General features: G+C 39.4%; 3 non-coding genes across 3 annotated transcripts; all 3 read right to left on the minus strand.

Moving 5' to 3' along the window:
* Positions 1-8132: 8132 nt before the first annotated feature.
* On the minus strand, positions 8133-8348 carry LOC143730037 (small nucleolar RNA U3). Its single transcript, XR_013200273.1, has one exon. It is a non-coding gene; the product is annotated as a small nucleolar RNA U3 (small nucleolar RNA).
* Positions 8349-9818: 1470 nt separating this feature from the next.
* LOC143729988 (small nucleolar RNA U3) lies at positions 9819-10030 on the minus strand. The gene has a single exon (XR_013200232.1). It is a non-coding gene; the product is annotated as a small nucleolar RNA U3 (small nucleolar RNA).
* A 959-nt stretch (positions 10031-10989) lies between these two features.
* Positions 10990-11202, minus strand: LOC143729949 (small nucleolar RNA U3). The gene has a single exon (XR_013200196.1). It is a non-coding gene; the product is annotated as a small nucleolar RNA U3 (small nucleolar RNA).
* Between the last annotated feature and the right edge of the window lie 2816 nt (positions 11203-14018).

A 14018-nucleotide genomic window follows, 5' to 3' on the forward strand; every position in this document is an offset into this window, starting at 1 on the left:
TCATTTGGAAAAATGCTGCACGTCAAAAAGCTGGCCGATGCCCACCATTATGCAAATTAATCCGTCAAACGCGACGCGTCTATCCAATAGAAGTAGTCTCTCGAGGGGCCTTTGTTCTAGACTGGCCGCTGGGTCAAAACCACGCCCATAGCGGTAAACTTGAGGAACGCCCATCAACTTACAAATGTGGAGAGGCGTGCGACACCACGCTTCAGTCATGTCGCAAAAGCGGATCAGTACCCTGAGCCTCGGGCGACTCGAGCAAAGCGTCAGTAGCTGCCAGTCTGATCATGGCACATTTGACTGGTTTAATAGGGATAACAATCCCCAAAACATCAATTATACAAAAGAATAGATGCATGACATTATATGCTTGATAAGAAAACTATTAATTTCCGTGCAGCGAGAGTGTCAGGCAACGCGATATACTTGCTGATCAGCCGCGGCTGACTCATGAGCCTCGAGCGACTCATGCAAAGCGTCAGTAGCTGCCAGTATGATCATGGCACATTTGACTGGTTTAATAGGGATAACAGTCCCCAAAACATCAATTATACTAAAGAATAGATGCATGACATTATATGCTTAATAAGAAAACAATTAATTTCCGTGCAGCAAGAGTGTCAGGCAACGCGTTACACTCACTGATCAGCCGCGGCTGACTCATGAGCCTCGAGCGACTCGAGCAAAGCGTCAGTAGCTGCCAGTCTGATCATGGCACATTTGACTGCTTTAATAGGGATAACAGTCCCCGAAACATCAATTATACTAAAGAATAGATGCATGACATTATATGCTTAATAAGAAAACAATTAATTTCCGTGCAGCCAGAGTGTCAGGCAACGCGTTATACTCGCTGATCAGCCACACTGACTCATGAGCGTCGAGCAAAGCGTCAGTAAGCTGCCAGTCTGATCATGGCCATTTGACTGGTTTAATTGGGATAACAGTCCCCAAAACATAAATCATACTTAAGAACATAATCATATTAACAGTTGCATAATAAATAAGCTAGAAAGGGAGGAACACAAAAAACAAAAACTGCTAAAAACCAATGGATTTGAAACTTGGCAAAGGCAGTGTAGGGACAATGAGTCTTACATTAAATTAGCTCAAATTATATATAGGGAATTTAATAATTAATCATGAATGATTAATATATTGCATATTACAGTTAAATTATCGAAGCTGAAAATAGATCGATTGTATATATGAATGATCACCATAATGGGTTATGGTTCGTCATTAATATATCAATAGTCTTATTACAGATCGATTATATGAGATAACCTTAAATGGAATTAATTTAGTTATCGAACAATCTGTTTGTCCAGCAAACGGCCGTAAGATTAACTTATCAATTTTCAACAAAAATTATCTCTTTCTTATAATTCCAAAAAGCTATTTTCTGGCCATGAAAAATCACCTTCTTGTTATCATAAAATTTAGGCTACTGAAATAGTAACGAATTGTAAAGCTTTGTAGCAAAAGGGTCGAACACTTCATTGACTTTGTAAAAATGAGAACTTTAGACAATTAGCAATCAAGAATATAATGGTTTTAATAAAATGAAACTACGGATACAGAATTCTACATTTAAACCCGGGATACATGTATGTACAATAAACAGTAAAACTAACGAGACAAACGAATAACAACGGGAGTGAGAGAGAGAGAGATTGATTGAGAGAGAGAGAGAGTGAAATATATATATATATATATATATAGAGAGAGAGAGAGAGAGAGATAGAGGATGAGAAAGTGAAACTAACGGTCAGGATGAGAGAGATCACCGGGGTGATCGCAGCATGGCAAAAATCACAGACAATAACCCTTAGAGAGGCAACAAGAAATCACATCAATCAAATCAAATCAAATCAATAACCTATACTTGCGTATATGGTTCTCTTTGTGTGAGCTGAAGAACGCAGAGTCGTGTGCGTGTTTGTCCTTCGGCGCTATAGGCTTGTTCTCTCGTGTCTTCCGGGGCGAGCAGACTCGCGGGAAGTTTTAAAGGTTCACCAAACGTGAAGTTACCAAGGAAATAGTTCAGAGTTCATCTCCCTCGGGAGGGAGAGGCGAAGAATGAAAATAAAACTTAGTAAAGAAAGGAAAAGAAAAGAAACGCGGTGTAATGCTCCCTAAGGAGCCATGGGACCGGACACCTCTCACAGGGAAAGTGCTCTCCTTTTTTTTTTGAGAAACTCCTGTGTCAGTTTCTTATAGAGAGGAGGGGTTCATGCCTGCTTCGCGTATGTGAACCAATCATCTTAGAGCATCTCGAGCGGGAAAAGTTCTTCTTTGTCTTGTCAGGATAATTGATGATGCTATAAAATTTTGTCATTTCTAGCCAGAAAGATTGTACACACAGAACAATACATTTTACTGTAATATCCTATGTATGACTGGTTTAGTCAAAACAAGACGGTCAAACAGGTACCAAGAATGGCCGGAAAGAGTAGAAGAAACATGAAGTTACATTCATATGCAGAATTACACACATTTAATGTTCACTCACACGACTATAAAGCCATAATACCGGCTACCATGACCTAGGAAAGATCAAATTCATGTTTATACATTTCTTAAGTGGTTATACTTATAGAAAATATATAATTGCAGAGTCTATTCCTCTTTCTTTATCAGAATTCAAGTGGGAGCTGTGATTCCCTTGGAATTTCTTTTGGGGGTCATAAAGTTTTATGACCTAGCAAGAGGGAGAGTTTACAGAAGATGATACTGTTAGGTAATCTTTCTTTAGAAATACACTTAAGATTTTAAGTTACAGACCAGTCTCCAATTACATCTATAGAATAAGACAAAACTAATTAGATATGCATGCATACAGGAAGGTTAGATACAATTCTGTGTTATATACATTAAGGACATTCCTATCCTAAGTTGCACACAAAGGACGTTTGTGTGCGGGTATGTGTGGTGTGTGTGTGTGTATCCTTAGGGCATATTGTCCATCCGTGGTGTGCACCACGTGAGGGTTTCGAGAACAACGGGGAACTGTTTCTTGATTGCGCAATGCATCATAAATGGAGTTAATCAATGACCTGCTGGCAGACATTGGGGCACCATTTCACATGATTCAAGGTTTTGTGAATTAAACATATATGTGTTCATATTTGTTCAGTAGTGAAAGGAAAACAGGATTCGGTCAGTCGCTACAGCAGACTGCCAGGCAACTAGCCAGCCACTGACAGGTCATGTGACATGCTAGAATCAGACTGGCAGCTGCCAGCCAGCCAATGACAGGTCACGTGACATGCCAGTGGCGGCTCCTGCCAGCCAGGTGAAGATTGAACCCCCACTCTTTCTATGAGTATGCACATTTTGTGCTTCTGTTTACATTTCTTTTATAACTTGAATGTATAGGAAGAAAGAAATATACTTTCTATTACAGTTACATGCACTTTAGAGGTGTTAATAAAGCACCTGTTTGTTAGAGTTGTGGTTTGTATTCAACACATGTACTATATTGTACAGTTTGTTCTGCTAAATAAACCACGACAGGAAACATGCTGGGGTCAATTTGTTATTAAACATTGGTAATACTACACACATTTTTTAAAAATATAGGCTACTCAGGTACTTAATTTATTTGTGTATTTACTGATTATTGAATCGATATCGAAGCTAATAAATCAATATCTAATCGAAATCGAATCGAAGCCTCAAGAATCGAAATCAAATCGAATTGTGAAATTCCTAACAATACCCAGCCCTAAACATATCCAAAGCTCTCTTTACTATAAAACTCACTTTTTGCAACTGTTGTCTTAACATATCCATATCCAAAAGGATATGGATATGGATATGCACCCACATTGCCTACAGCTGTGGGTGGTTCCAAGTTTGGACTGTGAGTAGGTGGAAATGTTCATGATTGATGTCTTTTCCTAGCCTTGAGCTGCTCCATTGGTCCTGGGCTCCTCTTTCCAATATTGGATTGCCAGAAAGCGTTCCAGAAAAGCTTCTAAAACAATCCACTTTCTCAAAAGGCACAAATGTCAAACAACACTCAGATCATACCCCTTTCTTCAACATCAACAACAGCAACACAGAAACTTCATCAACGACACAGAGCTGACGTCCAACGGAAAAGTCAAAAACCTACCAACAAGTCCTGAATTAGGCATTTCAGAAACTTGACGTTGATTGCATTTTTAGAAAACTTGCAATGGCTGACCTCGAAGTGGGCACGTATCCAAAGCACTCTTTACTCTAAAACCCACTTTTTGCAACTGCTGTCATAGACAACACACAGTTCCGCATTTCAACAAAGTTTGCTGCATAGGAAGTACAGATGCAAAAACAAAACAATTCCAAAATGAGACTTAAATACCAAACACCACTCAGAACATACTCCTTTCTTCCTCGCGGCCTCGTGTCACCAAGGTCAGATAAATCCCATCACATAGCGGCTCTTTCACCTAGATATCATCATATAGAGACTGTGTCTGTTCCCCGGATTTGGAAATCCAAAAAACGTCCAAACCGATCTAAGGTTAAAAATGTAATTGATATTCAACAAATAAAAAATAGATATAATACAGATGAGCAAACGATAAAGCTTTGGTTGCTGAATATTCGATCCCTTACTTCAAAAGCGCTCATAGTTAATGATATGATTTCAGATTATAACCTAGATGTGCTGTGTATTACAGAAACCTGGCTAAAACCAGACAATTACATTACTTTAAATGAGTCCACCCCTCATGATTACTGTTATAAACATGAACCTCGCCTGAAAGGAAAAGGGGGAGGTGTTGCTGTAATTTATAGTAATATTTTCAAAACCACTAAAAAATCTAGTTTAAAATATATTTCTTTTGAAGTTTTGGTGCTTAATGTAAAAATATATAATGTAAACGATAAATCAAGTTTGAGAATTCTGCTGGCAACTGTATACAGGCCACCAGGGCACCATAAAGATTTTATCAAATAATTTGCTGACTTTCTATCAGAATTAGTAATGCCTGCAGATAAAGTCCTAATTATTGGTGATTTTAATATACATGTAGATAATGGAAAAGATGGATTGGGATTGGCTTTTAAAGACATTCTTAACTCTATTGGAGTTAGACAACACGTGTCAGGACCTATTCATTGTCGTAATCATACTCTAGATCTAATATTATCACTTGGAATCAATGTTGATGCTTTTGAAATTCTGCAGCAGAGCGACGACATCTCAGATCATTATCTAGTCTCATGTAAATTACATTTAGCCAAGGCTGCAAAGCCAACTCCGTGTTACAAGTATGTTAGACCTATCACTTCTGCCACTAAAGATTGCTTTATCAATAATCTTCCTAATCAGTTTCATCGTCTCAGCATCCCAGATAGCTTAGAAGAACTTGATATTGCAACAGAAACTTTTAACTCTCTCCTTTCCAGCACTTTAGATACAGTTGCTCCGTTGCGCTTAAAGAAGATTAAAGAAAATAGTCCAACACCGTGGTACAATGAGCACACCCGGGCCCTTAAGAGAGCAGCCAGAAAAATGGAGCGCAACTGGAAGAAAACAAAACTAGAGGTATTTCGGATTTCATGGAAGGAGAGCTCGATTGCTTACAGAGAGGATTTAAAAGCTGCTAGATCTGCTTATTTTTCAACCCTATTAAAAGAAAATAAACATAATCCAAGGTATTTATTTGAAAAAGTGGCTACACTTACGTAAAAGAAAGCTTCAAGCCCAGAAGTTTCCAAGAAACACAGCAGTAATGACTTTATGAACTTCTTCACTTATAAGATTGATAATATTAGGGACAAAATTATAACTATGCAACCGTCTACTACAGTATCGCATCAGGGAGTGCATTATAGTCTCCCCGAGGTAAAATTTGATTCATTTTCTGCCATAGGAGAGGAAGAATTTTGCAAACTCGTTAATTCATCTAAATCGACAACATATATGTTAGACCCTATACCGACTAAACTACTGAAAGAGATGCTTCCAGAAGTCATAGATCCTCTTCTTAACATCATTAATTCATCTTTGTCTCTAGGATACGTACCAAAAACCTTTAAGCTGGCTATGATTAAACCGCTTGTTAAAAAAACGCAACTTGATCCTACAGAATTAGTAAATTACAGGCCGATCTCAAATCTACCTTTTCTGTCAAAGATACTAGAAAAGGCAGTATCCTCACAACTGTGTTCCTTTCTTAAAAGAAATGGTATCTGCGAGGATTTCCAGTCCGGATTTAGACAGTACCATAGAACTGAGACAGCTCTCATTAGAGTCACAAATGATTTGCTCTTATCATCCGATCGTGGTTGTATCTCTCTATTAGTGTTACTTGATCTTAGTGCTGCATTTGACACCATTGACCACAACATTCTCTTAAATAGACTAGAAAACTATGTTGTCCTTAGTGGAATTGCATTAGCATGGTTTAAATCATATTTATCTGACCGCTATCAGTTTGTAGCAGTAAATGAAGAGATGTCTTATCGATCACAAGTTCAGTATGGCGTACCACAAGGCTCAGTACTAGGACCGCTGCTGTTCACTCTGTACATGCTACCTTTAGGAGATATCATTAGGAAACATGGAATTAGCTTTCACTGTTATGCTGATGATACTCAGCTCTATATTTCTTCCAAACCTAACGAAACTCACCAATTCACAAAATTATCGGAATGCATAGTTGATATCAAAAATTGGATGACTAGTAATTTCCTACTACTAAATTCTGAAAAAAACAGAGATTCTAATTATTGGACAAAAAACTTCCACACGTAATAACCTAGAATACCGTCTAACACTTGATGGCTGCTCTGTTAAGTCTTCGTCGTCAGTTAGGAACCTGGGTGTGCTCTTTGATACCAATCTTTCATTTGAAAGTCATGTGTCTAGTGTCTGTAAAACCGCATTTTTCCATCTTAAAAATATATCTAAATTACGTCATATGCTCTCATTGACAAATGCGGAACAACTAGTTCATGCGTTCATGACATCAAGGCTAGATTATTGTAATGCTCTACTGGGTGGTTGCCCTGCACGCTTAATAAACAAACTACAGCTAGTTCAAAACGCAGCCGCTAGATTTCTTACCAGAACCAGGAAGTACGACCATATTAGCCCGGTTCTGTCAACACTGAATTGGCTCCCTATTAAACATCGTATAAATTTTAAAATATTGCTGATTACTTACAAAGCACTAAATGGTTTAGCTCCCCAGTTCTTGAGCGAGCTCTTAATGCATTATAGTCCTTCACGTCTATTGCGATCTCAAAACTCCGGCCAGTTGATAATACCTAGAATATATAAATCGACTGCTGGCGGTAGATCCTTTTCCTATTTAGCACCAAAACTTTGGAACAATCTTCCTAACATTGTCCGGGAAGCAGCCACAGTCTGTCAGTTCAAAGCTAGACTAAAAACACATCTCTTTGACCTAGCATTCACATAACACTCTATAGCCTTCTATAATTCAATATTAGGCTGCTTAGATTAGGTCAGCCGGAACTGGGAACACTTCCCTCATATCCTGATGTACTCGTTACATCATAAGAAGAATGGCATCTACGCTAATTTTAGTGTCTTTGTTTATCCCGAGGTTTTCCCGCAGCCTGCTGGATCCAGGCCGTATCCAGATCTGACAAAGGACTTTCGCCTGGACCCGATGACAATGCATTGCTGAAGTGCCAACTAGCCTCTCCCTATGTAGGATCCCTATACCACTCTACAGATAAAGCGTTGTGGAATTTTTCGGTTCGCGTACCTACCCAAAGTGATAAGATAAAATAAAAATTCTGCATCAAAATTTATAGACAAGTAGTTTGTTTAGGCATGGTTTGTAAGGAATTACAAACCTGCGCACATATATTCAAACGCACATAACTATAGAATCAATTCTTAATGCGTATGTGAACGCCATCAGCGTCTATCACAGGTTCACGTTTAAAGTCTGTTTAGAGAGAACAGTGTCGTCTTAGCGGCCCCTAATTTAATAACAAATGATCATTTAGACGGAAGTGAATCAATCAAAACTAACTTTAGCTGGAAAAAACATTTTTCAAGAGCCACTATAAAACCAAACCAATCTCTGTTACGTTAAATTATATGTTTATCTCTGTAAAGCTGCTTTGAAACAATCTACATTGTTAAAAGCGCTATATAAATGAGGATGACTTGACTCCAATATTGCAAAAAGCAATAAAGAACGCTCATCAACGACACAGGGCTCACAACCAAAGTCACTGCTCTGTGCCCAATTCATGCTCAGAAAGGAGCATCATGACTCTTCGTCATGGGTTGGGAAACAAGCACTTTCGAAACACATTTCTAAGCAAAGAACTATAGAAATGATCCCTGAAAATATATTCTTATCGGTTAATAGAAACTCAATCGGCATTCCATTCTGCTGCGTTTCTCCTCTAAAATGGTTTTGCATAGTTGAATTTTGTAGGCGCTAAAGTTTACGTGACATTTTAGCGCACACATCGGAGCCAAAAGCAGAAAGGACTTAAACAATCTCTTTGAAGCCGACTGTTAAGATAAGTGGACTACAAACAACAATCCATAATGTCATACTTTTTTGCAGCATAGCTACCCGTTTCATGCTTTGTAGTTCATTCGTTGAAGCTACATTTAGAAAATCTTTTAATAGAAGTCACACACACATTAACAATTATTTATCTAGACATTTCAGAAACCTGACGTCATTTGAGCACTTAGAAAACATGCTATGACTGACATCGAAATGTGAAATGAACCCGTGTCAGGCCCGTTTTTTCAATAACACCTGATTTTCATATCTGCGGTCTTATCCGAGATGCAATACCACATCGCTGGAAACATTTCAAGTTTTTGCAGTGATGTGGTATTGTATCTTGGATGAGACAACGTTTGCTTTATACAAAGGATGCTGTGACTCGGGCCCCAAGACGAGGAGAGGTTTAAGCTGCCACAAAACACAACCACAAGAGAGACGGGAGCCGGGTTAACAGAAATGATCTTTTATTTAGCCAAGAACTTAGGAATTTAAACTGGTACTTAGGTTCCTCCCGGGCTGTGGTATCAACAAACCGGGTTTTTTTCCACACATCTGTTACAACGCTAGGCCACCTTAAAAGGGGAAGACAGAACTGAAGCAAGCCAACATCATTAAAGAAGATTTTGCAAGTCTAACTCTGTTTTCTTACTCTTCAGCTGGTTTCTCTCTTGGCCAACATGTGCGTCAGCACCTCATACTGAAGGATTCTGTCCTTCAAACCATCTAACCTTGAGTGTAGCAGAGTTCTCAATTTTATGGTGACCTCCATTAGGCCATCATTGCCTACAGCTGTGGGTGGTTCCAAGTTTGGAGTGTGAGTAGGTGGAAATGTTCATGATTTATGTCTTTTCCTAGCCGTGAGCTTTTCCATTGGTCCTGGGCTCCTCTTTCCAATATTGAACTGCCACAAAGCGTTCCAGAAAAGCTTCTAAAACAATCCACTTTCTCAAAAGGCACAAATGTCAAACAACTCTCAGATCATACCCCTTTCTTCAACATCGACAACAGCAACACAGAAACTTCATCAACGACACAGAGTTGACGTCCAACGAAAAAGTCAAAAACCTACCAACAATTGCTAACTTAGGCATTTCAGAAACTTGACGTTGATTGCATTCTTAAAAAAATTGCGATGGCTGACCTCGAACTGGGGACATATCCAAAGCTCTCTTTACTATAAAACCCACTTTTTGCAACTGCTGTCTTAGACAACACACAGTTCTGCATTTCAACAAAGTTTGCTGCATAGGACCTACAGATGCAAAAACAAAACAATTCCAAAATGAGACTTAAATACCAAACACCACTCAGAACATACTCCTTTCTTCAATATTGCAAAAAGCAATACAGAACACTCATCAACGACAGAGCTCACAACCAAAGCCACTGCTCTGCGCCCAATTCATGCTCAGAAACGAGCATCATGACTCTTCTTCACAGCTTGGGAGACAAGCACTTTCGGAACACATTTCCAAGCAAGGAACTATAGAAATGATCCCTGATAATATACTCTTAACAGTTTATAGAAACTCAGTTGGCATTCCATTCTGCTGCGCTTCTCCTATAAAATGGTTTTGCGTAGTTGAATTTTGTAGTCGCTAAAGTTTACGTGACATTTCAGCGGACACGTCGAGGCCAAAAGCAGAAAGGACTTCCACAATCTCTTTGAAGCCGACTGTCAAGATATGTGGAATACAAACAACAATTCATAATGTCTTACTTTTTGCAGCATAGCTACCCGTTTCATTCTTTGTAGTTCATTCGTTGAAGCCAAATTTAGAAAATCTTTTAATAGAAGTCACACACACATTAACAATTCTTTATGTAGACATTTAACTCTTCTTACTCTTCAGCTGGTTTCTCTCTTGGCCAACGTGTGCTTCAGCACCTCATACTGAAGGATTCTGTCCTTCAAACCATCTAACCTTGAGTGTAGCAGAGTTCTCAATTTTATGGTGACCTACATTAGGCCATCATTGCCTACAGCTGTGGGTGGTTCCAAGTTTGGAGTGTGAGTAGGTGGAAAGCCGTGAGCTGCTCCATTGGTCCGGGGCTCCTCTTTCCAATATTGGATTGCCAGAAAGCGTTCCAGAAAAGCTTCTAAAACAATCCACTTTCTCAAAAGGCACAAATGTCAAACAACGCTCAGATCATACCCCTTTATTCAACATCGACAACAGCAACACAGAAACTTCATCAACGGCAGAGAGCTGATGTCCAACGAAAAAGTCACAAACCTACCAACAATTGCTAACTTAGGCATTTCAGAAACTTGACATTGATAGTATTTAAAGAAAATTTGCAATAGCTGACCTCGAACTGGGCACATATCCGAAGCACTCTTTACTCTAAAATCCACTTTTTGCAACCTCTGTCTCAGACAACACACAGTTCCATATTTCAACAAAGTTTGCTGCATAGGACCTACAGATGCAAAAACAAACAATTCCAAAATGAGACTTAAATACCAAACACCACTCAGAACATACTCCTTTCTTCAATATTGCGAAAAGCAATACAGAACCTCATCAACGACACAGAGCTCACAACCAAAGTCACTGCTCTGCACCCAATTCATACTCAGAAAGGAGCATCATGACTCTTCATCGTGGGTTGGGAGACAAGCACTTTCAAAGCACATTTCCAAGCAAAGAACTATAGAAATGATCCCTGAAAATATAGTCTTAAGGGTTTATAGAAACTCAATCGGCATTCCATTGTAAGGGGTATACAGTTAAAGACCCAGAACCAGATATGAAGAATGAAGACCCAGAGTCAGAATTATAAAAAATTAAAGAAAATATTTACTGAAGATAGTTTGCAGTTTCATCAGCAGAAGTCAGCTTCAATACTCGCACAGGAGTTCGTAGGCCGCCCCGCTTACAGTTACAAAGATCACAGCAGTTATACGATTTCCAAGGTCTAAGCTACGTCATTGCTTACAGGATGAATGATTCTCATTGGCTATGAAATAGATAAACACAGTAATTTTCCACAGATATACAGATAGACTGAAGCATATCTCCATCGATTATGCAGCTGAAGTTAGGCACGTCATGACCTTCCAGGTCGCAGATTTGGGTTGCTGGGCGCCAGCATGTCCAGAACAACAACTCAGTCAATCTCCAATAATGCCAGTGGTTCCTTAACCTGTAACCAAGAAGACTAACACACACACCAACACACAGCTTTTCCAAGGTTGGATTTGGCCAGGCTCTCACTATAAACAGGAGAGTCCTCTCAAAACATCAAGATAATGCGTTCTTTCTCTCAAGGATAGCTAAACTTTAGTCTAACTGGAAAGAAAGGCTTTAACAAAGAAATGGCCCCTTAAACTATTGGCTTCAATGACCCCTATATGTTTTAACACATTGAAGACCTTTCTCAAACACAAAACAAGTCTCTATTTCATTTCTGGAAGCTGGGTTAAACAAGCAAGCACTCCATTCAGATATCAAATACAGACATTAAAGAATACATGAAAAGAACATTTTAGTAATCACACTGGTAACTTATATAAATAAAGTAAAATCTCCAGAGAAGTCATTTAACTCATTTGATATTTAGAAGGAAAAATATTGATTAATACCTTAATTATAATCAATCATTACATATACATTGAAGCAGCAGTAGATTCCAATCCACCCCCTTCACCATTCTGCTGCGCTTCTCCTCTAAAATGGTTTTGCGTAGTTTAATTTTGTAGGCGCTAAAGTTTACGTGACATTTTAGCATACACATCGGAGGCAAAAGCAGAAAGGACTTCCACAATCTCTTTGAAGCCTACTGTTAAGATATGTGGAATACAAAAAACAATCCATAATGTCATACTTTTTTGCAGCATAGCTACCCGTTTCATGCTTTGTAGTTCATTCGTCGAAGCCAAATTTAGAAAATCTTTTAACACTAGAACTACCGGAATTCCATAACTACTAGAACGACAATTGCGGTCATTCTGACTGCTCATACTTTGACGTTCATATTGCCGTACTAAACGTCATTTTCGTCATGCCACAACTACATTTGAACCTTCTCTTTAAGTTTTCCGATTGTGGCAGGATGGGTTAGCACCCCTCCCACTTGTTTTAGGTTTGACCAATGGCCAGGGTTCCGGTGCGTATAAGAGCATGAGCTACTAGTTCCTTGGCATGCGTCATTATCCGGGGTCGTGACGTCATCTATGCGCCCTGCTGCTTTCTGCTGGGTTCAGCGTAACGTGTTGCTCGTAAAATTTGCCGAAGCTGTTTATCCACTGTCGGTGCTGTTGGCGGGTCTATGGGCTTGGTTGGAGGGCTGAATGTGGACATTTGAGACAGTGTACTATTTATCGGTGCTTCATGCCAACGAGCATGTCGGAGACATTCGCCTCCATCTATCGCATAGTCTGGGGATGGTATTCTGGGACAGCGTGCTTGGTTGCATGCGACAAGGACGATACCTACTTCTGAATGAGTATTATCTGCCCTGTGTTTCGCTATACGACTTTGTTTGCGCTGTGCCTCATCAACTGCTGTTCTGTTTGGGTTCTGTTTTGTGTGTGTTGTTTTGTTGCGAGTGAGTCGTCTCGATTGGCCGTTCAAGTGAACCGTTCAGGTGAACCATTTCAAGTGAACCGTCCTAAGCGGGCCATTCAAGTGAGCCATTTCAAGTGAATCGTTCTAAGTGAGCCATTCAATGAGCCATTTCAAGTGAACGGTTTTCAGCGAGGGATGACTCTGTATTTGTGATATATTTTGAGTTTGTTTATTTTTTTTGGTTTATTTCTTTAACTAGTCGAGGCCGAGTATTTTTGAAAATTATTGTATTAGTGAATTTATATATATTTTTTGTGGTTGAATTGTATTGCTGAATTTATGTGATTTGTTGTTATTTTTTTGTATAACACTGCTCTTTAATGTCCTTTTTTTTCTGTTGTTTGTTGGCAGGGCATGGGCATCCGGGGGCAGATGAGGGGGCAATTAGGTGGTAGGGGTCCTAACTGTGTGTTGTGGTCTTTTCTGACCTGAGTCGTGGAGTGTGTGCTGTGCTGGTGTGTGTGCACTGAATAGAGTATTCTTCATAGATGTGATACCTCGAGACTGCCCTTGGGTATGCCCAGGTTTCCCTGTCGCCCACTCTAGAACCTAGTGAATTGAAGAGAGTGATTGCTGGTCAACGCCTTTTATAGAAAAAGAACTGTCTTTTAACAATTAATAAAATATATATGTTTTCAATCACCTATGTCTCTCACTCCAACTGTGGTTAGGATCTGTGCGTGCCTTTGCTTAGATGTGATATTAAATTCTTGGGGCGAAATTCCCCAAGTGGCGTAGTCGGAAATAATAAACTGAATTGAGCGTGGGTATAAATTGTTGTAACGCCCAATGTCATATAGAATAGAGCTGCCGCTCCCGCACCACTCTGCCACACGATGAAACATTTAATTCCTGTCGTCATGTTATGACGTCATCGCCATTAAAACCGCTTAAAACAAACACGAAAGAAAGATTGTCCCGACACGTG

This window comes from Siphateles boraxobius, unplaced genomic scaffold, assembly GCF_051911475.1.
Source record: "Siphateles boraxobius isolate OS27281-9 unplaced genomic scaffold, OSU_SipBor_1 8, whole genome shotgun sequence".
NCBI classification, from domain to species: Eukaryota; Metazoa; Chordata; class Actinopteri; order Cypriniformes; family Leuciscidae; genus Siphateles; species Siphateles boraxobius.